This window comes from Pleurodeles waltl, chromosome 2_2, assembly GCF_031143425.1.
Source record: "Pleurodeles waltl isolate 20211129_DDA chromosome 2_2, aPleWal1.hap1.20221129, whole genome shotgun sequence".
Taxonomy (NCBI): domain Eukaryota; kingdom Metazoa; phylum Chordata; class Amphibia; order Caudata; family Salamandridae; genus Pleurodeles; species Pleurodeles waltl.
The window spans coordinates 540,279,587-540,289,751 of NC_090439.1; positions in this window are offsets into that span (position 1 = coordinate 540,279,587).

A 10,165-nucleotide genomic window follows, 5' to 3' on the forward strand; every position below is an offset into this window, starting at 1 on the left:
ATTAAGCAAAAAAATTATTTACAAGCTGCTGGCGCCTACGCTGTCCTGCTGCCGTGTTGGGTTGTCCCCCCTCCTGTTGCGGCCCAGCATCCTCCTCTTCGTCATCCTCAGGCATGCCTGGGTCCAGTTCAAGGAGGGGAATGTTCCTCTGGACACATATATTGTGCAATATGGCACAAGTGAGGATGATTTTGCACACCATCTCTGGGGAATAGAGTAGGCTCCCGCCAGTGATGTCAAGGCAGCGGAACCTAGACTTTAGGATCCCAAAGGTCCTCTCCACAATGCTGCGGGTCCTCTTGTGGGCGTCATTGTATGCCCGCTCTGCAGCAGTGATTGGGTTCCCGAATGGTGTCATCACCCAAGGCTGGATGCCATACCCCTGATCAGCTGAAAGAGAAAGAGAATGGATTGAATTAGATGTAGGAGGCAGTGTTGTACGGATCTTTGATGGCTGTAGTTGTCTTGTGTTGTCTGTGACTCTTTTGTGTACTAATGTTCCAACCTATGGTTGTTATTGAAAACTTTGCTTTGATATATTTTCCCTTGGCTGAGCAAGTGTTTGTTGGCTAACCGTTTGTCAGAAGGACTGTTTTTGTTGTTGCAGTAGAGTGTTCCCTCCCTAGCATTGTGACTAGTGATACAGTTGTCTGTGTGTCCTCACTGGGGGTGTGATGTTAGTTCCATGCCGAGTTAAAACGTGAAAGTGTATTTGACACCTTCATGTGTATGAGCCCAGGCCATCCCATACCTTTTGACTTATGCATTGTATTAGTGTACAGGTTATTTTGAGACTTCCAATCTGTAAAGTGACATTTGGCCAACCACACTCATTGATGTCTTCACATTAGGCTGTGGATTAAATTCCAATGTGTGACAGGTTAAATGTTGACTTCTGACACATGGCTAGTGATGTGAGTACCTCAGTGTGTTCCTGGCTAGGTGTTGCTATTGTGGTGTATGTGTTGTTTGTCCTAGAGGGTTTGTGTGCGGTGTGTGTATGGGTTTGTTTTTTGTCCTTACCAACAAGTAGTCCATTGCCATAGCGTCCATCCTGGAAGTGTTGGTTGATGGTGGAGTGACGGAAGATGAATGCGTCATGTACACTCCCAGGATATTTGGCCACGATGTTGGTGATCAGTCCTTGGTGATCGACTATGGCCTGCACGTTGATTGAATGTGTGTGCTTCCTGTTGCGGTAGAGGTGTTCTGAATCAGCAGGTGGCACAAGGCGTACGTGTGTGCAGTCGATTGCACCAAGGACGTGCGGGAAGCCACTGATGGCGTAGAACCCCTGTTTAATTTCCTGCTGCTTCTGCAGTGTGTTAGGGAAGCAGATATGGCGGGGTGTCAGGCGAATGATGGCATCCAGGACTTTAGGCAGGAATGCAGAGAATGATGGTTGGGATATTCCACCAACCAGGGCACCAGTTGTCTGAAAGGAGCCACTTGCCAGCAGGTGTAGTACGGCAAGCAGCTTTGTTTCAGTTGGGATAGTGCGGGGTGTCACTAAAGTGGGGGCCAACTGTTGTTCGATATTTGCCAGCAGCTGCTGAATGGCCTGCCAGTTCAACCGGTACCTCTGGATGATGTCCCGTTCCCTGAGGCCATGCAGGGTTGTTCTTGGGCGGAATATCCTGTCCTGCCTTCTGCGCTGTCTTTGGGGTCCCTGCTGTTGTTGTTGTAGCTGCTGTTGTTGCTGCAGGGCTCTGCGTCTACGTGCACGTTGAAGAAAAAGCACCTCCATAGCTCCCTGTTGCTGCTCTGCTGCTCTGTTGTTTGTTCTGTGTGTTCTGCTTAAGTACAGGTGTGTTTGCCCCATTTTAACGCCTGCCCTGACCCAGGCGTTAAAATTTAACGCTATTCGTGCTTTGCGTCATTTTTTTGCGCCGCCTACGGCCCGGGAGACATTTTTGCCCGGAAGCATAAATACGACGCACCGCTGTATGCGTGGGTTTTTGGACGGGAACGCCTACCCTGCATGTCATTAACGCAGGGCGGGGTGCCGCTTCCAAAAACTCACGCACATAGCGCCATTCCCCTTGTGCGCCGCATCGGGCGTCAGGGTATAAATATGGGGCATCGTTTGCGCTGAATGTGCGTCAAAATTTTTGACGCACATTCGGCGCAACCGGAGTATAAATATGGCCCAAAGGCCCATATTTGTACTTTTTTTGCGTCGCATTTGTGTCATTTTTTTATGCAAAAGCAGCACAAACTTACAAAAGACAATTGTATTTTGTATGTTTGTGCCAATTTTGCACCAAAAAACTGCACAAATGCGGCACTAAAAAAGTATAAATATGGGCCTAAATGTACATGACTCTTCATAACAAATGCACCTCAGCACAGATGTACCAGCATACAGTGGCTAGAAAGTAAAACATGATCTGAAGGACACAGATGTTATTTATCCAAAATTGTGTTCTGTTTTACCAATCTCCCTGTTGCAACAGTGGGTCTCCAAGGACCCTGGTTAGGCTCAAATCTTGCTTCTATTTTAATAATCTTTCAAAACTTTAACTCAGATTTCCCAGGAATGTTTGGGGGTTACACTGTGTGTGTGTAGGCCACACATGTTATTATGCCAGAATTAGAGGTGATTTTTGCTGTTTTTTTTCTTGCTCGGATATAGGGCCCAGTGGCACTGGCTAGTGCCCAAATGTTATCACTGAATTTTCCCATTTTACCCAATTGTATTGCATATTGAAATGGTGTGTGGGGCTTTTCTGGTGTGTGTGTGTTAATAACAGATAATATTGTTCCAGGCATTTCTTCCCAAAATGTGGTGAAGTTGTTTCATGAGGTGTGCATGCCATGTGACTTCCTATGGGGATTGCTGTGCTCCAGGAAAGGCTGTCATTTTGTCAGTGCTCACTGGTTTCATTCTGGCACTCTAATATTACTTTCCAATATATTTAGTATTACAAATTGTATATCTCACTTTGTTACAGACTTCTGTTGGTGTGGCGGGGTAGGCCAGGCTCATTGATTACAATCAAGGCAGTGTTTAGTGTTGAAAAAAACATTTACGAATACTCATTTAATGATAACATTTCATGAAGAGTCTATGTCTAACTACTGTGCATGGTATTATTCTAATGCAACCGAAACCAAATGCTGCTCAGTTCTCACAAGCATCAAGGAAATTTAAAGTCATCTAAGATTAGCTAGTTTTGTCAGGGAAAACCCTACAGTTTAGCCATCAAGGATAAACATGCACTGAGCTAAACGTGTGGGCAAAAAGGCAAAAAGCACGAAAGAACAAAAGGAATTTGGAAAAAGGAAATCTGGAGCAACAGGTTGCTTACAAAAGTAAGTAAAAAAAGAAAGCAGCAACAATTCACAAGCTCGGTCAAGAATTTTCTTCTCTGGGTCAGGAGAAAAATCTCTCTAAATCTCTTAGGCACTATAGAGGGACAAGGCTATAGAGGACTATACCTCTCAGAGTCCAAGGGATTCAGCAAGCAGTAAAGAATGGAAAGGATTCTGACAAAAGTCCACATAGGGATTGGTATATTAAAATTCATAAGGCAAGACGATTCATCAGTCCATCACTCCATATGGTACAGAAGTTAACAATGTACAATAGAAATTGACCATGCAACACAAACTGCAACATCACTGAAAATTCTCAGGATCTTCATGTGAAACAGCTTCCTTCCTAACACATCCATGTTAATTGAACATTTGTTTATATTGTCAGCTCCACAGTTCCTGAATGTACTGTGCTCAAGGTTAAGTTCACAAGTCCTCTGTATATAAGCCAATAGATTATCTATTAACAAGCTAGCTTTCTCGTGAGAATTAAGTCCGGAAGAAATGTTTATGTTAGCAAGAATGACTAAACATTTTCTGCACAGTCAGGAAACAGGGCCTTGTGGGCCTCACTTAGGCTAAGCAAAGTGAATTAAAACAACACTTTCATTTATGCACTTAAATCACATTTAGCATTCTAAACCATAAACCTAATATTATTAAGCTACAAGATTTGCTCATGATACAATAAATTCAAAACAAAAACGATTCGGTTAACCCTTGCATGTAGCTACAATGTATTACTGCATTTTCTACATAAGCATATCATTTAAAAAAAAAAAAAATAATTCTCACAAAATCTATTAGCGTTTTAAAGCAAACTGTTAATTTACATTGTAAGCTATAAGAGGGAAAAAATTAATCTGATAAACACAAACTTACAAAGCTATACCCCATATATCTAAACTGCTTGCCTGCAGTGGATACACATTCATATGGCTTGTCAGGGCACCAGTTTACATAAGAACTATTAACATTTTCTATAACATAATGCAGAAACTGTCACATATAAATGATCATTCTGTCATGAGAGATAGTACTTCATCTAGTCTAGCATGCCTGAGCCAGAAGCACAGCTAAATTTGTGCTTGTTTTATCATACACATTGTCTTCTTCTTCAGCTTCTCATCTCCAAGAAAAATAATGGAACGTGTCTCAGGTACTCCAAGTCCTACTTTTGATGAAGGTGAATAGTCAGTTAGTCATATATGTATATATATATATATATATATATATATAAATATATTGGTCTTTGAACAAGGGAGGAGATGTCTGGAATGTTGTAGCACTTGGTGCACCTACTGAGGTGAAACACTACAGACTACATTCCTCTGCTGATCAAGGGATGAACAAAGAAACATGTGTCCAGGGATGACTGAAAATAGAAGGCCAGGAATAATGAAAATATCAAAAGAATTCACTGTAGGTTGCTGGCTTTGCCATATTCCCTAATACATAACCTGTTGGAGTGCCCTTTCATAGAGGACAACCCTAGTTTGCATTGAATTACCGGTCTGTCCAGCCGGGAAGGCAGCACCACTGCATATAGGAGCAGGTCTGTGTGATTTAATAGACTGTCACATTTTGAGCAGCTGGTTGGGACACTTTCAGCAAACCCAGTGATTTTACATTGAATCTGCCTACTTTAGGGAATGAACTCTGTTTTTTTTTTTTGCTTGGCTCCAGCAACCCACTTGGGAAAATAGTATAAAAAGTTCAGGACTACCTTTACCAGAATGCACTTTTCAACTCACTTTAGAGGCCCACTGGGGCAGAACTGGTATTTAACAGAGTAATCAGGTGCCTGAAATTAAAACCAGCTGAGCAGCCATGCACTTGGTCTTTGAACAAGGGAGATGTCTGGAACGCTTTCATCACTGGCTGGTCCTACTGAGGTAAAACACTACAGACTACATTTCTCTGCTGATGAAGGGATGAACCCAGAAACACGTGTCCAGAGATGATTGAAAATATAAGACCAGGAATAATACAAATTTCTAAAGAATTCACTGTACGTTGCTGGCTTTGCCATATTCCCTTATACATAAGCTGTTGGGAGTGTGCTTTCATAGAGGACAAACCTTGTTTGCATATATATATATACACACACACACACATATATATATATATATATATATAAACACACACACACACACACACACACACATATATATATATCTATATATTTATATATATATATATATATATACATAGGTCAATCACATATCTTCTTAGTCATCCATAAAAATACATCTCCAATACACAGAAATAAAAAATACTGTATGCGAAAATGTATAAAAAGCATCCATTATACATCGCCATATAATAAAACCAATATTACAATAAATAAAATCATCATTATTTCATCATAAAAATTAGCTAAAAAAGACCTGGGGGATGATCACAGCATCATGACCTCCGAGCAAAGGCATAGACTAAACAATAGAATAGTATCTTGAGATGAAAACACCTGCCAGGAACCATGATACAAAAACAGATTTTAGGTGCAGATAAAAGCCACAAGTAGAAAAAGGTGGATCTAGCTTGTTTCAAATCTGTAGATAACAAAATGCACCTTATGAATTTGTGGCGCGGGAAAGTGAATCTAGAACAAATAAGAACAATGTTTAAGCTGTCACAAATTGAAATGTTATCATGTATACAAGGTGGTAAATCTGTCGATTTATACTAGGCACCTTTTAAAAACAACTGATGAAATATTTTGATCCTAAAATATGTCAGTAGACGTTGATGGTGATTTGGCATCTCTAGAAGAAGATACAGGTTCAATTCGGCTTACTGACTTTACCATAATGTACTGACGAATCAACTGCTTGCTTAATGCAGGTGCCTCCTCCTCAGCTGCCACCCTGAGAGAAAGGGCCTGCTTCAGCCATGCAAGGTCTTCTTCTATAATGCCCTCAGGATCAGAAAATAGCTCTAGCGTACCCAGAGCTTTACAATTTGTCCCTAAATAGTGCAACCATGGAATATGGGGTATATTGTCCAGATTCAAGCAGACCCGAACAACTACCATATTTAAATATAACTCCTTCTTGAGCCAGATTGAATCACAGCAAAAGGGGACAAAGGGAAATAAAATCTGCTATATAGCCCATACTCAGTTCTTCATGTAAAATTTCAGTGGGGGTACCTTGCCCCATGCATTGGAGGCCACTCATAAATGTATTTTCATCCACCTGAAAAGGTGACTATGGGGATCCACTTTGCTTTAAATACATCTATCAATGTCTGAATTTGCTTCTGCCTTCAGCGACAAGAAAAATCGTTTAGGCTAGAGATGGCCCTCTCAAAATACCCTGTATTCTTATTTATCAAAGTATTCCAACCAAGGCTAGAATCTAATAAAATCCTCATATAGGTAAGATTATTCACCTTACTCAAAATCTGTCCTAAAACATACATTTTTAACTTTTTATTATTCTTGGGGCCTACCACCAAAACATTAGATTTAAAAAAAATGAGTTGTCAGGTCCAAGCTACCCAAAAAAACAATAAAATGGTCTTGAAGTTGCTGAAGACTTTGAGCTGTACGTGAGATCAGGAATGCTTCATCTGCATATAATAGTGTGGGGCACAATATCCACCCCAGTCTAGAAATGTCAAGACCTTGTTCAGATAATACCCCCTCTAGGTGATAAAGATACATAATAAAAAGAAAAGGCACCAAGATGCAGCTCTGTCGGTCTCCTCTCTTTAGAAAAAGGTGCTTTGTGCATTCCTCATTATTCCCTTATCTTACTGATCGTATAAGGTCATTATGTAGGTTTCTGAAAAAGGTAATGAGAGCAAGTTCAAGTCCCATTGACCCTAGTTCAATCCAGAGCCTATCTCTATTAACCTTGTCAATGTCAGATTTGAATTGAGGTCCACGAAGGCCATGTGCAATGAGAACCTTTTTGCCTTAGTATATGTGATTATTAAAAGATGTAAGTTAAGATTTTGCTATACCATGCCCCGAACAGGTCTAAACCCACACTGAATGTCAGAAAAACATTTATGCTTGTCTGCCCAGTGGGCCAATCTCTCCAAGGTGACGAACCAATTCTTTTAATCTCAACATCAACTAGCGAAATTGGCCTATAACATGCTGGGTCTGTTTTACACTCCTTTTTGAACACTGGCAATATCATTGAGTGGCACCAAACATCTGGTAAGGAACTACTAATGGCTGGATTCATATGGAAGTTTAGACAAGTGCCCAGAGATCCACTAGAGACTTGAACAAGTCCCCAGGTACCCCATTTGGAATAGGAGCTTTGCTTGATGGAAAGAATAAGATAGCATGTCTTACTTTGTCTCAGGTTATCCTCAACCTGTTACCCCATTGAATGATCCGAGTAAGGGGCACAGTATGCTCAGAATTATATAAGGTTGAGAAATAAGTCACTCAGGCATTGGCTGGCACTGTCACAACCTGGTTTGTTACCTGTTCAACATTAACAAAGGATGATTTACTACCTTCCTAGACAAGGTGCTATCCCTCAGGGCACTAGCTGTTAACAAGTTCTCCCAAAGTTCTTTCTTTAGCTTACTTTTCCTGCTCCCTTGTACTACTCTATATGAGGCTTTTTACCACAAAGCTATCGCTGGGTATGGTAGGTCAGGTAGGAGCACCTGACATGTCCTTGTGCAGTTCTTATCGAACCATCTGCAGGGAAAAGAAGGCCAAGTCACTCCTGGTTTTATGAGCACTCATTTAGAATAATCACATAGCATGTTAAACATCTTTAAAATATTTTTTCTCTGAGGCCTCTTTATTCAAGCATGTCTGAAGATCAGGTTGACAGAAAGATGCCAACTCAGCAATAAAAGCCTAAAGAATAATCGTATATCATTTTAGTCTCTGTCCCCAATCTTTCAGAATAGCAGAGCCTTTGAAAAAGAACAGTATATCAGCTGCTTCTTGTAGCAGAGAGAGGAATATGGTCACTGTGGACATTCCCAATCCACAGAGAAGCTAATCAAAGAGGCAAATAAAGCAGCTAAGACAAAAATATAATCAATAAAAGACCCTGCCTCAGCACCTTTAGAGGTCGGCACGCCATTTTTTAGATTCAAATATTTTGTGCTCAAGATGTTGACTAGATTATAGTCTAAAAACAAGTTATTTATCATTTCCCCCTGTACATAGGCTTAAGATGGACTTGATCATGGTTAGACACGTCATACAAATAATAATACTTACAGGGATAAAGATAAAAGTCTTCAGTTATCAATAATGCAGTATATTGGGGAGGGAATGTAGTATAAAAAACATCTTAAAACTTGCCAAGATTCGTCACTGTTTCAATAGTTTCTCTCCATGAATAGCATTATATACATTAATACATAGAATCCTCTGCTTTGTTTATCACAAAAGGTAAATATTATCTTAACTATTTATCCACAAGCATTTTACTATTGATATATTGAGGAAAAGATAAAAATAATGTTATAAAAATTAAACAAATAAATTACCTTCAAATGCTGCAACATTTGAAAGTCTTTGTTTAAATGATATAACTTCAAAATGTCAATATATTATCTTCCTTACACATAGAATCCCTTCCTATGTAATCATGTATAAATATACTTATTACTTTAGCCCTACTATAGAAGAGAAAAAAGATGTAAATAAATCTCTCCATGCACTACTCTGTCTCACCCTATACCTCTATCAATCCCCACTCTCTGGCTCACACCAAACCTCATTTTACGACTGTGATTTCCAAAATATTCCTTCCTAGACTCCAACTGCTTCTACCCCTCCTGGCTCACCCAAAACCTCAGTTTACTACTATGATCTTCCAAAATATCCTACTAAATTCTCTGTCATATACCGTCTTGTTCACTCATTCCAAATCTCATTTCACTACTATGATCTCTCTAATCCCTTTCTACAGACTCTTTCCTCCTCCATCTCACCTTTACTCATCCCAAACCTCATCTTACTACTATGATTTCCGAATAAATGTTTTCTTCCCTCTTCTTTCCCTCTGTTATTCTATTCAATCCAACTAGCAGACTAACTTGTCCACCATTTCTCCCTATGCCAATCCACCACTAATCCTTTTGGACTCCAGAGTAGCGTGCTAATCAACAAAAAGAGCTTTGATGCCTTGTTGGGTAGTACGCTCTGTATAAATGCAATTACACAATTACATTTTTTTTCAAAGAAGAGAAGGATGCCATGGATAAAGGAAGAGTTAGATATAACCACTTCCACATTGTACAGTTCAGGCATAGCTCAAGGTATGTCACTAGACCACCACTTGCTATCCCACTGGAGGACTGAGTAGCCCTGGTGAGAACAGTAGCATAACCATCTAGATCTAAGCCACTTGATGTATCCTGCATCTCCCGAAAACTGATTATATTGCAGGAGTTAAAAAACGTAATCCTGTCAGAATCTCTAAATATTCAATTTTAGAACCGTAAGCTCATTAAGAGAGATAGTAGACCTCGTAGGACCATTATTGACAGCTTCTGAGCCCAGTCAATATTGGTCCTTAATCCCACTCACCAGATCATAGTGGTTTCTGGTAACAATATGTGATCTCTGCCACTTAGGGTTACTTTAGTGTACACCTCTACTTTGTCACAGTTGTGGCCCCCACCTACGAGTCTCCCCCGAATCTGAGGCTGATAGGAAAAACTCAGTGGTAGTACTATAAAGATGAATAGGAGTGAACCCCAGAACACCGCAAAACACAGCAAAGGAAAGCTTCAAGAAAGACAGTTTATAATTCTCATGGTGATAAAGATGAACTTGTCAAAGTTAATGAGAGAGGGGCACTGTAGAAGTGCCAGTCACCTTTATGGAAACTGCCCCAGCACTTGTCAT